The sequence below is a fragment of the Triticum aestivum genome, chromosome 6B (genome assembly GCF_018294505.1).
Source record: "Triticum aestivum cultivar Chinese Spring chromosome 6B, IWGSC CS RefSeq v2.1, whole genome shotgun sequence".
Classification (NCBI taxonomy): Eukaryota; Viridiplantae; Streptophyta; class Magnoliopsida; order Poales; family Poaceae; genus Triticum; species Triticum aestivum.
The window spans coordinates 688,715,826-688,728,319 of record NC_057810.1 but is presented as its reverse complement, the minus strand read 5'-3'; the positions used below and the strand labels follow the sequence as shown (position 1 = coordinate 688,728,319).

At 46.5% G+C, this 12,494-nt stretch overlaps 1 pseudogene; it reads right to left on the bottom strand.

The window, feature by feature from the left end:
* Positions 1-222: 222 nt before the first annotated feature.
* Positions 223-1,804, bottom strand: LOC123139630 (peroxidase 2-like; annotated as a pseudogene).
* Between the last annotated feature and the right edge of the window lie 10,690 nt (positions 1,805-12,494).

Here is a 12,494-nt window from a genome sequence, read left to right as displayed (position 1 = left end):
ACCATATATGTCACATGGTTGGAATATCCTCTAGTTTGTATAAAAACCAAAAAATAAATATAGTATCGACTAAATTCATCTTGCCAGCTCGCTTGGGGGAAGGATCATGAGGCAAACTCGGGGCCTCTATAATGGTCTCCATGTCGCTCGAGCTCTAAAGATCATTTCTGAGTTCAACTGCTCATCTGCCCCTGAGAATCTATTGGGCTTTTTGTGACTTTATCAGTGCGGCCGAATGGGGAGCAAAATAGAATGTGTGATGTCAGTGCAGCCAAATCTTATTTCCGAGTCCTTGGAGAATGACCATTTAAGATACTAAGAAAACAAATAACAAATAACTCACTAAAAATTCAAAATGATCTAATTGGTTAACCCAAAAGAATAACAATTTACCTTGTATACAGCAAAATTCTGTAGGAACAAAACAATATAATTATGATATCAATATCAGCAATTAAAGAATTATAGGATCTCCATATTGTTGTACAAACAAATTTCAAAGGGGTGGCTGAAAAACAAAAAGCCACAGTGCAATAAAAATAGAAAATCATATTTGAAAACAACATTACACGAGGTAATCAAAATTAACATCAATGGGCACATGAGAAAGTTATGAGCTTATTCTCAATCTCAAGTAGTTAAAAACTTGCGATGAAGTGAATGGGTCAGTAGGATTAGTATGAGTTGACGGCGCCACATTTTTCCTGATCTCACCATTGGCACTGGTCTTGACTTCGATAGCACCCATCCTTACCATCGCTGCCTTGAACTTCTCCCCCCACACACCATTGTTGTTGGCATTGGCATGCACCGCCACACTTGTATCATCTAATGCCATGAGCATGGAATCCAACATGAAGAGCACATGATGGCTAAACATATTATTGTAGTGCTTGTTGTCGACCTTGTTAGGGGTCTTGACATCCCGCACCACCATGTTGTCACTTCCTATGTCTGGCCCGCATTGCTCCACGAGAGAACTCATTAGTGTGGGTCCCATGTCAGAGGTGCTTGCGTTGAGGTAGTCGGAGAAGGATGAGGAGGAGGAGGAGGAGGAGGAGGAGGAATGGGACATTCCAATGGCGTGTGCACTAGAGAGGGTGACCATCTCGTCGGCAATCAACCTCTTGGAGGCAAATTTGGAGCTGGTCAATGATGGAGAATGGAGGGGGCAAATTGGAGAGTGTCAGATTCATGAAGGAAACAAGTCCATCATAATGGCCTACTGGTGTGCCGAAGAAGACCATCTTGCACTTGAGGAAGTAGGTGGCATCACGCCCAGCGAAGGCCATGACATCGGCGCATGAGATGATGCTGATCTCGTACTCCTTCTTGATTCTAGCCTTGGTGACAGAGTGAAATCCGGTAGGGGTAGGGTGTGCTGAGCTAAATGTCTCGACATGATGGTAATAGGGGCACAAGTTCTTAGCCAGGTTCGGGCTATGCTAGGAGATAAATCCCGATGTCATGTTTGTGTTTGTATTAGTTTGGGACGGAATGCAGAGTACAGGTGATCTACTACGAGATCTCATTGTGTGTCGTGTACGAGCCCTAGCCCTCGGTTTATATATTTATTGGGGATGTAGGGTTACATCCTAGTCGGTTACTCACAAGGCGAACATGTTATAGATGACTTCTAATGTCTTGGAGTATACGTCAAGTCTTCAAGAACCTTCCTTTCATACGCCATGGGCCCATCGATGTGGCCCACTGGTGAATTGATATAGGGGTCCTTGGCCTGGCCCACCTGGCCGAAAAACGACGTGGTGAGAGATCCCCTAGCCAGGCCACCATCAGTAGCCATTGAAGCGGTCTTCAAGTCCGAGATGCTCCTCGGTTTTTCTGAGCTATTCTTCATTCATCGGTCGTTAGTTTTGAAAATTGGGTCAATGAGCCCTCCCACATCCAATTTCTTGATCGTCTAGTTGTAACCGAGGAGTTTTTAGGTGCACCTCGGATTCCGCCAAGCACTTCGGCACTTTTATGCCGATCTAGATGTCAAAAATCTTCTCGCGTAGTCATTTCTTAACCATGAAGCATTCTCGCGAGTAGCTTGTCATGATGGCCCGTCTTGGCTATGACAGCATAGACTGATCCCATGCGTGAGCCCACGTGGCTATGATGTGGCCATGTCTTGGCAGTGAACATAATGTATGGACGTGGGTCAGGGGCCCACCTTTTTCACGTCTTATCTAGAAAGTGATCGTGTGCCTCGATACAGTAATTAATAAACCGGCTCCTTGATTCCCGTGCATACCACATGGGAAACAGTGGAATTAATGCCACCTAGCTAGGTCGTGACGCCATAACTTCACACATAGCTCTTGTATAAAAGGCGGACCTCTATGAGGGGGCGGGGTAGTTTAAACCCTCGCATCATCTTTGTCAGGACCGGACTTTCGGGATATTAATTTCCCAGAAAATGGCCCTTGTGCTCACCAGCTCCAGGATTACTGTTAGCTGGCGAGACACCTACTTGAGACAGAAACTCCGAGCAAAGTACATAATATGTAGTACAAGACCATTCTAGCCTATGAGTACAACACAAGGTTTCTAGTGGCTGATGGCGGAAGTGGTTTGTGGTCTTTTAGTGTTTATGAGACTCCATTTCCCACAGGAACAGCTGACCAGGATAACTCCTATCTTCACGAGGCTGCTATCACCATTGCTTAGTTCCGGGCTGTCATCGCAACGCTCCTCTCCAGGCAAGAAATCTGGCCAAGACAATAGCCAGGTACAAGCCAGTGAGTACTTTGAATGTACTCGCAAACATTATGAACACATGTATAATATAACAAACGATAATCATGCTTTGAAATATTCTGTGATCACAACGTCAGTCACAAAATAAAATCCCTGATGCATGCAAGCATGTTATTTAAATACAACATGAATATGCAATCACAGAGTAGAAATAAAAAGCACCGATCGGGTGTCTGAAGCGACGCCCCGAAAGGATAGTAAATAACAAGCATGCCTCAGTCGGGCGTCTGAGAGACACCACATAAAGGGCTTATAAAGTAAATAAATAACAAGCATGCCACAGTCTGGCGTCTGAGCGACACCACATAAAGGGCTTATAAAGTAAATAAATAACAAGCATGCCACAGTCGGGCGTCTCAGCGACACCACATAAAGGGCTTATAAGGTAAATAAATAACAAGCATGCCACAGTCGGGCGTCTCAGCGACACCACATAAAGGGCTTATAAATAATTTAATCACAGTGAATATCCAGGAGGTAGAACAGTCCCAAGGATACTCAGTAATACAAATAATGTAAATGGTTAGTCCATAGTAGTAATAATCATAGTCATCATAAGTCACAAGTCATGATCCATGTTCTGGTTTAGCAGTTTCTCCTTCGAAGACCGACACTAAGACCGACACTTGACCCATCCCAGACTGTAGTCCTTAACCATGGACACGGCTATTCGAATAGATTTGACCTCTGTAGAGGGTGTACTCTTTACCCACGAGTAACGGATTCCTTTAGTCCATGGGGACTAATTCCATCTACAGTCTTTTAATTGAAAACACACCTGACCCGCACACACCAGCTTAACTTACCGGCGCCTGGAATCACCCACGACTCCTGTCAAGCAAAACTCTAAGTGGGGAGGCTACAACCTCGATTAGCATGGGATCAAATTTATATCGCGTGCTCTAAGGGGTGCCCCCCTCTCGGTCCCAACCGGAAACACCCATGCCCCCGGACCAGGTGGCCTGCCTACCGGATGCAGCCGGTATCTTCCACCATGGCCTCTATGTACGGTGTGTGTGCCAAGAAAGGGGTTGACAATTTACTGAACCGTACCCTACCTGCGGCAGGGACAAGTGGTAGTACGAAACAAGTATGGGGGTTACTGGAACAAGACTCGATCTACGGTCGACTCAGGAGGTTTTTAAAAAATTCCCTGCATGATATGTATAACAAATATATTTGAACCAACAGAATCACCACTCATCATACCTTACTATGCCATACCGGATATAACCATCTCGACGAAGACCGGAGACAAGCTCATGCCTACCCAAGGCAGAGGCTTTCCCGGATTTCTTTCCGGCAGGCATGAAAGGCATATGAGGATGATTACCATCACAAGTATATCCATTTCCAACAGCAAGGAAATCTCCAATATGCATTCATGCGAATGATCGAAAAATAACGAGTTCTCCGTATTAAGGTGGTGTTATAATCGTGTCAAACAACACACAAAAATATTATGCCATGGTTCAGAATGCTTGCCTTCAAGTTGTGGAGAGGCAGGGTGCATTCCAAAACTTTTGAAAGTTTTCTCCTCCTTCCAAATATCCTATTTGAGAAAATATTCAAATTAACCCATAGTTTCAAAACAGTACAAAAAAGTTGGCTGAATTTTTTTCAAATAAACTTGAAAATAAACTAGACGAAATTTGAGAAAGGTAGGAAAAAGAATCAACTCATTTGGAGTTATATTTAAAAAGTTAGAGCCAGTCAAAGTTTAGTCAAATTTCTGGTTTTAAATAAAACAGAAAAAGAAAAGAAAACGTTTCGAATAGATACACGTCGAACACGTACTTTGCGTTTACGCCTTCACTTAAACCACGTGTACCGGCGCGGGGTCACTGACAGTGGGTCCAGGGGGGCCCACTGGTCAGGTTTGACCGGTCGCCCCCGCCTCCTTCCTCCTCTGGCCGAACAGAGGCAGGGCTCCGGCGATCATCGCCGGCGATTGGCGGCTCCTCGCGGGCTCCGGAGGGCAGGGATGGATCCGCCTGTCCGGGGCGGTCCTCCCGGTGGTCGCTAGGGTGGTGGGGGCGAAGGGAGTCGCCGGCGGTGAGCTTCGCAGCGGACGATAGCTTCGGGAGGGATTTGGGGGTTCGGGCAATGGTGGTTCTCCGTCGAAGCTGAGGGTTTGGGCGGCTCCGCAAGACCAAGTGGAGTCGGGTGATGGTGCTAGAAGGGCGGGGGAGGGCTTGCTCGCGACAAACGGAGCCACAGCATGGCGGCGACCGAACCGGCCGGAGGCGAGGAAGACGGCCTCCCGCCGTCGTCTGCTGGTTGTGGGGGCCCTAGGGGGATGGCACGAGGTTGCCTGAGGGACTGAACGAGCTCGGGGCTCCTATATATAGGCGGCCAAGGTCGGATCCGATGGCGGCCGCGGATAAGATCGGCAAACCGCCGTTCTGTAGCTCGCAGAATGACGTGTCGAGGCTGGGGATGGCGGCAAGGGCTAGCGGACGAGCGGGTACTGCTCCAGGGGCGAGCTGGCGAGCGCGGGTGGCTCAGGCGGCGCCGTTCAGGGCAAGGGCCTGCTGTGGCCGGCCGCTAGTGGCCACGGCCGACCTGACGGCAGCGCTGTGGAGCTCCAGGGGTGGCTCTGCGGCGAGGGAGGGGGCGGGCATGCTGGCTGTGAGTGGGGAAGGGCCAGAACGAGCGCGGGGAGGCGGCAGTGAGACGTGGCGGCTCAGTGCGCGCGTGCAAAACGTGTGTTCTGGGCACGCCCAGAGCACGCCCACCAGGTGCTCGGCCAAATTCCAGTGCGTGTTAGAGAGCTCTAATGATGCTGGTAGTAAACAGGCCTAGGTTAGTGGTAGATAGGAGTTTAGTGGACATGGTGGTTAGGCAAAGCAAGCAGGTCCAGTGTGCAAACTAAAACTTATATCAAATCTGACCATGCACACAAGGTGCTTGACAAAATGCCACAGGCACCTAGGCATTTCTTGGGGTGTCCAAAGACCCCAGACCAGTGTCTCTTTAGATGCTTAAGAGGGTGGCAAGGTTAGTTTGTCAAAACGAAAACTTGTTAGTGCAAGTTTCTGAGAAAACCAATACTGGACAGAAACTAGAGGCTATCATTTCATGGACCAAAAATATCCCAATGGGTCCATTCTCCTGGACTTAAGGGTTTTGCAGGGTGGTCTATAAGCAGGAAAAAGAATCATGGGCAACAGAGCAAAATAGAATGGGGTTGCAGTAGAAAGTGCCAAACTGGATCAGAGAGCAAACGAGGATGGTTTGCTCAAATTTTCCAAAGAACACCAGTGGATTTTTGCACAAAGTTGAATTATGTACTCCTACTGACCTCCCCTAATTTTGGTGGAAGTATTAAAAGAATATTTACATAGGTTGTAGTGCAAAAGTGCAACTGGACTAGATTTGAAAACCTGGGGTAAAGCTCAAAATCTCCAAATGACTAAAGGATATTTTTGCATAAAAGTGATTAAGTAACATCACATGTCATCCCCAAATTTTGGTAAAAAAATTTAAATGCATTTATCAAATGGTTGCAGTGCAAAAGAGGCCTTAAAACTTATGAAAAATCATTTAAAAGAATAAAGCTCAGGAAAAACAATTATGCAAATAAAACCACTGATAAAAGAATTGTTTTTCTAGGAAGGGTATACAAGTCCAATAATGTTTTTGGAAAGTTTGGACTTTGGAGGGAAACTCCACGATATTAAAGGAAAGATTAGCTTTGAAGTCAAAAGAAAATTTCCAGAAATAAAAAATTAATTTCCTAGCCAAATTTTAATAAACAAATCATGGTTAAAATTTTGGGGTGTTACAACACTACCCCCTTAAGAAAAATCTCGTCCTCGAGATTTGCTAAGGGCTGTTTTGAAAAGGACATACTTCTACAAAAAAATATATCACCAAAAGAACCATCATTCTTATGCAATTAAAACGTGGCTACAGTAAGTGGGCAATTAATGGTGTAAAACTACAGTGTGAAATACTGGTGTTGCGCGGAAAAATCTACGAAAAATTCTACTGTTAAATACAGTAAAATTTTGTTTAAAAATCCAAATTACTAAAATACGCTGGTCGCACCCGAGAGCAAAGTGCTCTCTCTGGCTGACAGGTGGACCCGGGGCCCACTGTCGGTCTCTTCCTCTACCTCTGGTTCTCTCTTCTCTCTCTCGCGCGCTTTCCCGCGCTTTCTCCACCGGCGACGGCTAGCGCGTAGGGCATCAAGGCCGTACTGCGGTAGTGCACGGCGTGCTAGCTGCCGGCGCAGCGTGCACTCACCTCAGTGCGCTGTCGGCACTGCTCGCGGATTTGCCTCCAAACACCGGCGATCGAGCGACGAGCGGCGCTGGTGGACTTCGCCCACCATACACCGATCTCGAGCTATAAAACGACCGAGGTGCTCCTTTCTTCATCCTCACATCTGGCCTTGCTTCTCCTTCTCCTTCCTTCTCCTTAATTTCTGTTTACAGGAGTTCGAGACGAGGCTCTAATGGCGGAGGTGATGCCGGACTGGTACGTGATCCTGATGTGCGGAGGGTTGGCAGCGTTGCTGGGGTTCTCTGTGCTCTTGTGCGTGATGATCTTCGATGATTGTCGTGATGCTGCCGCTCGAGTGTTAGCTCCCCGCGGTGGCGGCGATCACGAGGATTAGGTGCGGTGTCAGGGGCTAACTACTGTCAGGGTGCCAGAGGTAACTTGTACCTGAGTAAACGCCCACTAATCTCTTTGTCAGAGGTTGTACGCGCTAGGGAGGTGACCAGTTAGGTGCAAAATGTATACGGGCATTTGCAATTAGTGCATGTGGTTGAGTGGCTGTCTGCTATTATGGTGCTGCGTGAATAAATGTCTATGTCGTGAAGAGATATACGCCGCAGCGACTCAGGGAAAAAATATCTCACTTCAGAAATTTACCGAGACTGGAAATAGTTAGTAAAAATTAACAGCAGTAAAAACCACTCACATTAATTGAAACTGAAAATTTAATTCATCGCACAAATTTAGGATACCACGCATAAATTGTAACATATAAATAAAAACTGAGACAATAAACATAGTAGTGACGTCTACAATGACAATGGCAAATGGACAGGGTCCTGAGAAAACGTCTCTGGAATCGGGGCACACTCTTCTATCGGGGGAAGCGGATTGACTAGTCGATGAATGTGATCATCCAGGAAAACGTGTGTGCAGTCGACGGCGGCCCACCCCGGTCCGCGCGGGCTCCGGCTCCGTGGGGCTCAAGTATCGAGTCATGCATGCGTCTGTTACTTGTGTATTTCTAGACGAGTACGCGTCCTTTCCGGCGACGTGCACGGCTAGCTCGATTTCTTTCCGAGCTAGGTATCGCAGTACACGCTACACGGCGAGAGATGCATACGTACACAGGCAACACATTCTAGCTGATGGATTTACCCTGGAGGAATCAATCAACCTGGTAGCTGGCTTCGACTGATATGACGAAGCAGGAAAAAAAAGGATGCAAAATAAATTGGACCGGGGTGTTCAGCTCAATGCCAATGAGACGTGGTGCTGTGACCGAGCTAGAGTTGGCGTGAACGCTGGCCAAGCTCCAGGTCGCTCCCCTCGCAGAAGCTGCCACGGCCACCAGGGTTAAAACCATGCAACAGCATCAACTAAACGGCTAAACCACTTAGGGACTAAAGTTATCTTGTTTAAAAAATCAAGGGAGTAGGATTTACTGATTTTAAAATTGAGGGATCATTTCTATATTTTTGAGAGAGTTAAAGGACGGAAAATATACTTTTCCCTTCTGAAAAACAGGGAACCTTTTCTATGATATTGTATAGAAAGTTTTGATTACGATTATGTTTTCTTGTGCTACAACCTTTGCCAGCTTAGAGCATCAACGTCGCCAAAAAACATTTGTTATGTTTTATATTGCCATTTAGCCTATATGGTGCATGCACTTGTAGAAAAATGACTTTACGTGAGCCCTATTAGTTCCGGTTTGGAAACAGACCGGTACTAATGTGATCATTTGTGCCGGTTCCAACGGCTAGGGGGGCGGGAATCATTAGTCCCGGTTCGTGACACGAACCGGGACTAAAAGCATGATGGCAGGGTGGTGCCAGACTGGGGTCCCATGAGCACATATGTATGCTATTTCAGTCTTACAACCACTTTATTAGGTTATTTTTAGATGAGCAAGGCCAGAGCTCTATCGATTTAGTTAAGGCCAAAATACAGAGTTAAGCCGGTTATAAGGGAAACTAGGTTGAAGCTAACGAACAAACGGAAAAAAAGAAAGAAAACACCACCGGACTCGCGGGCTATGCCTACGGCCCAGGGCCGTCGGCATAGATCTATGCCTACGGCTGGCGTCGGCATAGCTCCGTCGGCGTAGATCACGTCAGCGTAGATGTGTCAGACCGTCGGCGTAGTATAGCCGTCGGCATAGGAGCATATGCCGACGGCCGTGGGACAGGCGTCGGCATAGTTTAGCCGTCGGCGTTGTTTTCCGTCTGACGGCAACGGACGGCGTCGTCAACAGCGCTGGCGATTCAGGGGACGACACGTGGCGCATGTATGCCGACGGCTTGGCCGTCGCCATAGATGGAAATCTATGCCGACGGCCTAGCCGTCAGCATACCTGCGCCACGTGTCGTTCCCCGACTTCTCCTGGCGGCAGGGCTATGTCTACGGCAAAGCCGTCGGCATAGATGGAAATCTATGCCGAGGGCTTTGCCGTAGGCATATCTCTGCCACGTGGCAGCTCCTGGTTTCTCCTGGAAGCAGGGCTATGCCTACGGCAAAGCCGTCTGCATAGTTTTTCATATATGCCTACGGCTTTGCTGTAGGCATAGATGTGCCACGTGGCAAGCCCTGGTAACTCCTGGGCGTATATATGCCGACGGCTTTGCCGTAGGCATAGTTGTTTTTGTTTTTTTTTATTTTCCATGTTTTCTCTTTTCCAATTCATTTGACAGCATTTCAAAACAGAACAATACGAAATTATGCAGAAATATGACAATTCATCATGTGAACATACTCAAGTTCATCTAAACATACTCAAGTTCACCATCATCATCTAAACATACTCAAGTTCATCACATCATCTAAAGATCATCACCGATGGAAGTTCATGAACATAAAAGTAGTGCAAGACATGAAACATGATAAAAGTAGGAATATGAAAGGCATGGCACGATGGCCACATGCACGGAATCATCAAGATCCGCGTATAAGCCGTAGGCATACTTTTTTTTAATTAACGACGTGGCAAGGCATACTTTTTTTTCTTTTTTATTAACCACGTCACTGATCCGCGTATAAGCTTCCCTATGGCCGCAGCTATGCCGACGGCTTTGCCGTCGGCATATTTTTATTTTTACTTTTCTTATTTTGTATAAATTTTATAATGTTTTCTTATTTTTTATAAATATTTTAATGTTTTCTTATACATATTTTTTACATGCATAACATTATTTAAAATGTACCATACATTTTCTTTAATGTTTTGAAACATTATTTTTAATGACATGATCTTTTTTTATATTGTACAACAATTTTCTAAAATATCACGTATATTTTTTTCTATGGTCTCGTGAAAGGTGATACATAGGAGAGCAACTGACTGAGGGGTACCGTTACCGAGTGCCTGATCCGGTAACTATGCGAGTGCCTGATCCGTCTACTACCGTGTCATCGCCGTCTGTTAAGGGGGGCCACGCCGCGGAGACGCGTGCCGCCTCTTCGGACATGCCACCACACCACCCCGCATGTATGAGGGCCCGGTGCGACGCTCCGGTGGCATTGCTACCCCCCCAGGGCCCCCGACCCGCCTAATCCTGTAGCGTTTGACCACGGGATCTAGCCCTTTGACTTTGCACGGACGGGATTTGACCAGTGGACCTCTCCACCCGGTTGTGTTAGGTCAGCCCATAGGAACACTTTGGAGCAACATCCGGGCCAGACCCACAGCAAGATCCCCTCCGTGTAGACCCGACGCGTCCGTTTCCCCCCTCCAGGTGCCGGCGGTGGCGCCGTCCGTGAGGCGGGCCAAACCCCGGAGACGCGTGCCGCCTCTTCGGACATGCCACCACACCACCCCGCATGTATGAGGGCCCGGTGCGACGCTCCGGTGGCATTGCTACCCCCAGGGCCCCCGTCCCGTCTAGCCCTGTAGCGTTTGACCACGGGATCTAGCCCTTTGACTTTGCACGGACGGGCTTTGACCAGCGGACCTCCCCACCCGGTTGTGTTAGGAAAGCCCATAGGAACACTTTGGAGCAACATCCGGGCCAGACCCACAACAAGATTCCCTCCGTGTAGACCCGAACATGCTTTCTTTCTTCGCTAAATATAAAATTCATATTAAACTAATCTCATAGTTAGATCATATGCAATTAATTAAGCTGCAGATTCATGGTGACTAATGAAGAAGTTTTTTCAGGCCTATGACTACTAAGTACTAATTAGGAACACTTACTGCAGAAATTAATCGGATGCTCTAATCAAAAGGTAAGCTTGAATGCATTCTTTGCCTTTTCAGTTTGAGGGCTTCCTCACATTTTTCTAGCAACACACTCATTTTAAATGAGAAGGTTTAACTGAACTGAATTGTCATGCAATCCAGTTTCTCGACCAACCAATTGTGATTCATGGGAATTGACATTTACTCCGTAGTGAAGTACAAAAATTGTATTTGACACAATTGAGCTCGTGGTACTAAAAATTTACGCCCCGTTGTATACGCCAAGGTACCCCGCAAGGGCACACGATTTGATGCACCACACCTGTTGAGCAATCCAGGTGTGTTACAAACAGTCTTATAACTTTGCCTTTGATGATTTATTGCTATGCTTTCCTTTGTTGCAGAATTACCAGATATATGAAAGGGAGGAGTCAAAGCTTGTGAAGAAATGGAGCACTTTCAAGTTTTTGGCCGATGATGATGATGAGACTGACGACCATAAGGTAAGCTCGCCGAGTGCATCCTCTTAAGGGTAGGAAGCGTTTTCGGAGGAAGACTGAAGACCAAGAGGATGGGAATGATGATGGTGTGAGACAATGTAGCAGGTACACATTATTAGTTTGTGCTGCTTTCACATGTTGTGATTAAAATTGGTAATTTCGTGTTGCAGAAAACAATAGCACATATTTCCGAGAGGAGTACAAAGGAGAACAAAATAAATGGATGATGAAGACGTGTCGACACTCTTGATGTATGCTATTCTTCCTAGGAACTAATTTTTTTGTGCATAAAAACACATAGGTATGAAATGGTCAATCAAAATGTACAACATCGCTTGTCCCAAAAACGTTTTGATGTGTCTTATTTTAGGTCAACATCAAGTGCGGTTTCATTAATTTAGATATTGATGCTTGGATTGGGGAGACGGAATAGTGAATGCAGGAAGAACACTGATGTAATGAAAAAGCTGACACTACTGTTTGATGTGCATGTAGATATGATCAATGTTAAACCACTAGAATTAGGCGACCCGGTGCAATGCACGGGCAATTACTTATTAGGAAACAAATGATCGATTTTAAGAAAATTAGTGTGTCGCCGCTCTCTTGATCAAACTCCTTCGCCTCGCTCCATCCCACGTATTTCTATTCACACAGGAAAACAGGAAACTTTTTATCACCTTCCTTTCCTATTTGTTCCCTACCAAATGAATGATAGAGCCTCCCCTAGAGAAAACAAACGCCCCACCCCTTTTCTAACTCCCGAGCGAGAATATCCAGCTCGCGCGCACGCCGCTGCCGCCATCCTTCCGCTAGCCGAGCCC